Source organism: Triticum dicoccoides, chromosome 3A, assembly GCF_002162155.2.
Source record: "Triticum dicoccoides isolate Atlit2015 ecotype Zavitan chromosome 3A, WEW_v2.0, whole genome shotgun sequence".
Classification (NCBI taxonomy): domain Eukaryota; kingdom Viridiplantae; phylum Streptophyta; class Magnoliopsida; order Poales; family Poaceae; genus Triticum; species Triticum dicoccoides.
Window position 1 is genome coordinate 231011584 of NC_041384.1, and position 6026 is coordinate 231017609.

The following is a 6026-nucleotide window of genomic DNA, read 5'->3' on the forward strand; positions in this document are numbered from 1 at the left end:
ATATATATATATATATATATATATATATATATATATATATATATATATATATATATATATATATATATATATATATATATATATATATGAGTTTATGTCCTCTACATCATTCACTTATTGCTAATTCTTCAAGTTGGTTTTTCTGCTAAGTGAATGTGATATTCGGACCCTTCCCCCTCTATGCTAAACTCAACCCAGTCTGTTCACAAATTCTTCATGTGCGTTTTATTTGAAACTCGTTCACAATCTTCACTGTGTCCTTGTCAGCTGAAGAAATTGCAAACGGAACTTTAAAACCTATCTTATCTAAATTTTCGGCTTTGCCGCTCAAACCGTTCTGCATCCCACAATACACTTATCCTTTCACCCACGATCGCACACGATCTCCACCTTTCAGTACGTGGGTGACAAATGTCATGCGAATGAGAAGGGTCAGGGGCACGTTCGTCCAATTTCTTCGGGTGAACAGTTTTTCACCATGGCTATAAATACCCCTCTTCCCCTTCGTCACTTCTTTTACTCCGCTCGACCTCTCTCCAGCTCGAACTTCTCAAACCCTAGCGCCGCCGCTACTTCATCATCGCCGGTGAGGAAGAGCTTCACTTCCTCGACCTCGTCACCGTCGTACTCGCGCCGGCCGAGGAAATCTTCACTCCGCCGCCGCCGTAGCCGTCTTCCTCCGCCGAGTTAGGGCGTGGAAGATCTACACAGACGAACTTCACCTCTCCACCTCACTGTTTGTCGTGTTCTTCATCCAGGATAATTAAAAGTTACTTTTACTACCCTCGTTGATTCGAATGATTATCTACAAAATCTTCAAAGGTGTTTTTCTTCATATCTTCACACACTAAAACACCTCTCATATCATCTGTTCTTGATTCATTTCTCCAAGCTATGTTTTTCTTCAAGATTCCTCAAATGTGTGGATTTTTGATCTACACATCTCTGGAACCTAAGACAAAGAATGCTTAGTGAAATTCTTCAAGACTCATCTGGTCAAATTCCTCAAACTTGTTCTTTATAAAACCTTTTGAGAACGCATATGACCTCTCCAAATTCCTCGCAACTATACTCTGTTCGCAGGTACTCATGTCGGCTGCTGAATCACTAGGTTCTCATCAACTTAACTCATTTGCAGCGTTCCTCAAAGAAAAGTTGCATACTTCTTCAGAGAATTCAATTGTTCAAATTCCTCAACTGAAGAAAATGACTGACGGTAAGAAGCCACAGAAAGGAGGAAAGAGGGCCGAGGTCAACACTGCCGGCATTCTGGGAACGGGGGTCCCCAGACTTGCTTGCCTGCGGCCTACGGCGTGGCTCAAAGGGGGGCCCAGCACGGCCCATCTTCATCACCACAGACCCAAGACCCTCGCGAGGGGCCAAGCCTCGCGGGGAGGACGACACAGAACTTCCTTAGGCACGGCCTCATCAGGCTGGCTCGCGAGGAGGCGGAGAGATCAAGGCGGGGTACCTCGCGAGGTGCCCGTGACGCAAGCCATGACGACCAAAGGCGTCAGGCGGGCGCCAGCCGCGCAGTGTCCTCCTTTCCTCTTTGGTGCAAAGGGAGCAAGCGCAGGCGAGAGCATCAAGCAAAGGCACCCGTTTCGGTGCAACGAGACCAAGACCAGTCCAACGGCAGGGAGGAAGTCATTGTGGAGCCCAAGCCAGCGTCACCACCAGAGCCTTTGGCAGGCGAGGACCAACTTTAGTCAGGATAAGTGTACCAGATATTCCCCTTCAAAATGGCCAATTGTTGGCGCCCTTCCCGCTCAATATTTGGGAAGAGGCCCAGGGCCTTTGCCTATAAATAGGACCAGCCACCCCCAGGGTAGAGGGGAAATAAAGAAGGGGGAATCTAGAAGCCAAGAGAGAAACTAGCTAGGATCGGATCGAGTAGCATCACACACACAGAGAGAGAAGGCGGACTGAACTCCTCCTAGCAGTTCATCCCCCCAGCTAAGAACAGACCCTCGCGAGGCTGTTCTTCCATGTATTGCTCATCATCATCAGCCCAAGAGGCAATCCACCACACCACACACTGGAGTAGGGTATTACACCACAACGGTGGCCCGAACCAGTATAAACCCTGTGTCTCTTGTGCTGTTCTTTCCATAGCTTAGATCTTAGCGAGGCGGAGGGGTGCAGGTAGGTAGAAGGCAAAATCTCCACGCGCACCCCAGTGTTCGAACCTCAAGGGTCTGCCGGAATCCGAAATCCGACATTTGGCGCGCCAGGTAGGGGTGCGCCGGAATCCACCTTCTACCGCTTCGTGTCCCGTCGCGTCATCATCACCATGTCCGGCGACCAGGCGGGCAACCCAGATCCATTGGCGGCGTGGCCCGCCCGCGCAGAGCCGCTCGCCTCGGGCGACCCCGTGCCCCAGGCAGCTCGTGGTCCGCAGGGCGCTGCGGGCCGCAGGCGATGCGGACAGGCTTCGACAGCTCTCACACCGCGACAGGCGCGGTCGGCAGCAATGGCCTCCAATCATGCCGCGACCACGACACCGTACACCTTCCGGGAGCAGGTGAACTCGAGGCCCGCGCTCACGGTGGCCCGAGAGCTACTGCAGTGCAGGTTGCTGGAGGGCCGCCGCGACGTGCTGCTGGAGCGGGTGGAAGAGCTCCTGGGCTTCGCCGCCTCGGGGGCTCACCCCTTCTGCACCCAGCTCCCATCTCAAGCCCAGGGCTGCCCGCGCGGGGGCTCCGCGCGCGCCCGCGGGCTTCAAGGCTACCCCAACACCGGCGAAGCTGTTGGCACCGGACCGGCAGCGGCGTTGCCCCCGCTCCCAGTCTGCGAAGAAGGACTCGACGCGACCCACGGCCCCAGTGGACAGCCGCGCTACCACCCCACGGTGGGCGCGTCAAGCAGGACTGCGTGGCACGCGGAGCACTACGGCGTGGCCTTCGGGATGACGGCGCCAGAAGAATACGTGCCCCTCATGATGGACCAAGGACACCCTCACGAGGGTGAACAAGGCTCGCTCCTCAGCCCAAGCTGGGGGGACGAGGCGCCAGAAGCTGAGCCCTTTCAGGAGCCCCGGGACGGTCCCACTGGCCATGCTGGAGGCAACGATTATTGGGTACCGCTAATTCCTCGGGAGAAGGCATACGCTAATCATGGATAGCAGGAGGTGCAGGTCGCCACAGCGAGCAGCCGCCCCGCTCCCACAGTCTCCTACCCCTCGGGAGGAGGGCGCAGGGGGCTGCAGGAGAGGGGCCGAGATCCGACATCACCATCGCGGCGTTCAGATCAAGGTGTTCTCAGGAGGTAGGCCCTCTGCTGGGGAGGTGCCTCAGGGCCTGCCCCTGGCGGAGGACCCGTGGTTGTCGGGGGAACCGCTGGCGACCGCTCTACCCCATCGGCGGCGTCCTGGTTTCTGGTCATCGTTGATGGCACTAGAGTGTGGCGCAAGGCGGGGCCCTCGTCTGGCGATATGAAGCAAGGTCGGTACCTGTGAAGAAGGCCCAGTGCCTGTGAAGCTCGCCGCCCCATGACACTCTCACGTAATAATGAGTGGGGCTGTACACGCCCCGGAGTCTCAGGGGTGCCGGCCTCAGGCCCTGGGGCTCCCTCCCACGCCCAGTGGCAGCACTTAGCTCCGCGCTGGTGAGAAGACGTCCAAGACTAGATTAGGTGTCGGACGCGGCTTTTTGTCTGCTTTCGTCGCTTTTCCCTTTGGTTGTCACTTTCCCCCGCTGGATTCAAGTTGGATTCGAATTTGAGATTTGCGTGTGTTCGGGGAAGGGGTGCTTAGTCTCGTTCGAGCAATTTCTTGCGTTTTGATTACCACTTCGCCTCAGCTGCCTCCCCTCGTGAGCCCCTTGCGAGCCGGGTCAGGCCTAGCTTGCGCACAGCCTAGACTGCCGCCGTCGCGTCCTCTCAGGAGGGTTTTTTTACTGCAGATCCTACGGATTCGATCAGGGAACACTCGGGACACCACAGCCTCCCACAGGCTACCTCAGGGCCCGCACGGGGCGAAGGTAAACTAGCCAACCAGCGCGTCACTTAGCCAACCACTTGGCGCGGGCGCATGTGCAATGTAACATCTACTAATACGATGAACACAAGTTTTACATGAGGGGCTCCCCCTCCCAAAATGCTCTCATAGCCATCAGGCCAAAACCTGAGTTTTATTCATGCAGGGTAAGGAAACAGGAACGATGCATGATCAGTCGGATAAATCCCCCAATGCGTCCTCAGGAGCACCACCCTAACCGTTGCTGGCGTCGCTGGACTCGCCATCGCTGTCTGCGTCGCCGCCAGCGGCGTCAGGGCCATTCACCACACCGCCCTCGTTGGCAGCCACGATCACGCCGTCGTTGTCTGAAGCGAAGGCCCTGACAAGAGCATCCACATTGTCTTCCACCCAGTGCGCCAGGTCGTCTCGGACGGCCTGGGGGACTGGGGCGATGGCGGCATCGAAATCGAAGTGGGGATCCATGTTCTGGAGATGGCTGAAGACGCAAGAAAAGGCGCCCCCGAGCAGGGCGCGGCTCCTCCCCTCCACCAACCTGTTGGCCCTGACCGACCGTGCCTCCAGCTGTGTCACCACGTCGGTGAAGAACTGAAGGTTGCCGGCGTAGTTGACTGCGTGCGGCTCGCCAACAGCCGCCTCGCAGATGTTGCCCAATGCTGTGTTGGCTCTCTCCCGGAGCGTGATGAGCATGGGGCCGTGCTCATGCTCCAGGATCCGCCGCTGACGTATCTCATCCGCATTCTGGCGTGCGACGGCTTCAACCTCCTCCACCCGATGGCGAAGAAGGAGTACCTCGGCCTGGGAGGTGGTTGACTCCCCTTGCGCTACTTCAAGGGCGTCCCGAAGAGCATCGGCCCGCCGCGTCGCTTCCTCCAGCTTGGCCCTCAAGGCAGCAGTCCTACCTTCAGCCTCGGCCCGGATCAACCCCAGCCGCTCCTCGGACTCGCGCTCGAGGTCCAAGCGCGCCATCGCCACCCGATGTCCGACCTCCTCCAGGACACGGGCTTCCCGTGCAGCGACATCATCCTCCGCCTGCGTCAACAAGCGCTCCCTTGTCTCCAGACGCTCGTACTCGTGGGTATGTTCGGCGGCTTCCAGCGTCAGCGCCTCCTCACGCTTTTGGAGCTCTACTGGGTCGCCGGAGGCCACCTTCATTGACGCGAGGGATGCCTTGCGCAGCTCCACTTGCTCCTCCAGTGAGTGGCACCAGGCCAGGAGCTCCCGAGCCCGCTCCTCCGCCGCCTCTCGCCGCCGGTCAGCTTCCCGGGCCTCCTCAGCGGCCCAAGATCGGGCCTCCCGAGAGGCCACCAGCGACGCCTTGGCCTCTTTGTCGTCAAGATCACGCTGATGGCGCGCAGGGGCAATGGCGCCCTCCAGCTCGCGCCTCTCTGTAGCCAGGCGCAGGCCCTCGGCCTCAAGGCGTGTGTCTTCATCAGCAAGCTCCTCACCAAGCAGGCTCACCGCGTCAGCGGCCCTTCGAAGGAATCCTTGGCGAAGAGCGCGACGCTTCCGGGCACGCTCGAGCACGTCTTCCATACCATCATCTGCCCCAAGCAAGCGCCGAGGGCCACGGATCAGCACTCCTCCTTCGCGCAGGGGGCTGGGGGCTAGCACCCTCGCGACGGCCGGGTACGCCACGCCAGAAGCCTACACCATGCCAGAAGCCCGGCCTGGAGCCAGCCCGTCCCCAGATGAAGAGCGCAGGGAGCGCCTCAGCCAGTCGCAGTCCACAACCAGGCGAGAAGCCCACGGCAGGCTGGCTATGCCACGAGAAGGCTCGCGAAGGAGGATCGCGAGGTGCGCAGGGCCTCGATGCGCCTCGGGACGGTTCGCCTCTCCGACCGCCCTCACCACAAGGGCTCTGCTGCTCGGAGCGCTTGAGAACGGTAGAGGGGGCGAAGCCAAGGGGGACGGCACCTCAGCCATCTCCGCGAGCTCGGGTGGAAGGGTCCTGTGGAGCAAGGATCAGTAAAAGCAACAGAAGGATCGGGAGTTGGAAAAGGAGAAGGCTTACTCATCAGTGGCGAAGTACTTCCTATGCTTCAGCAGG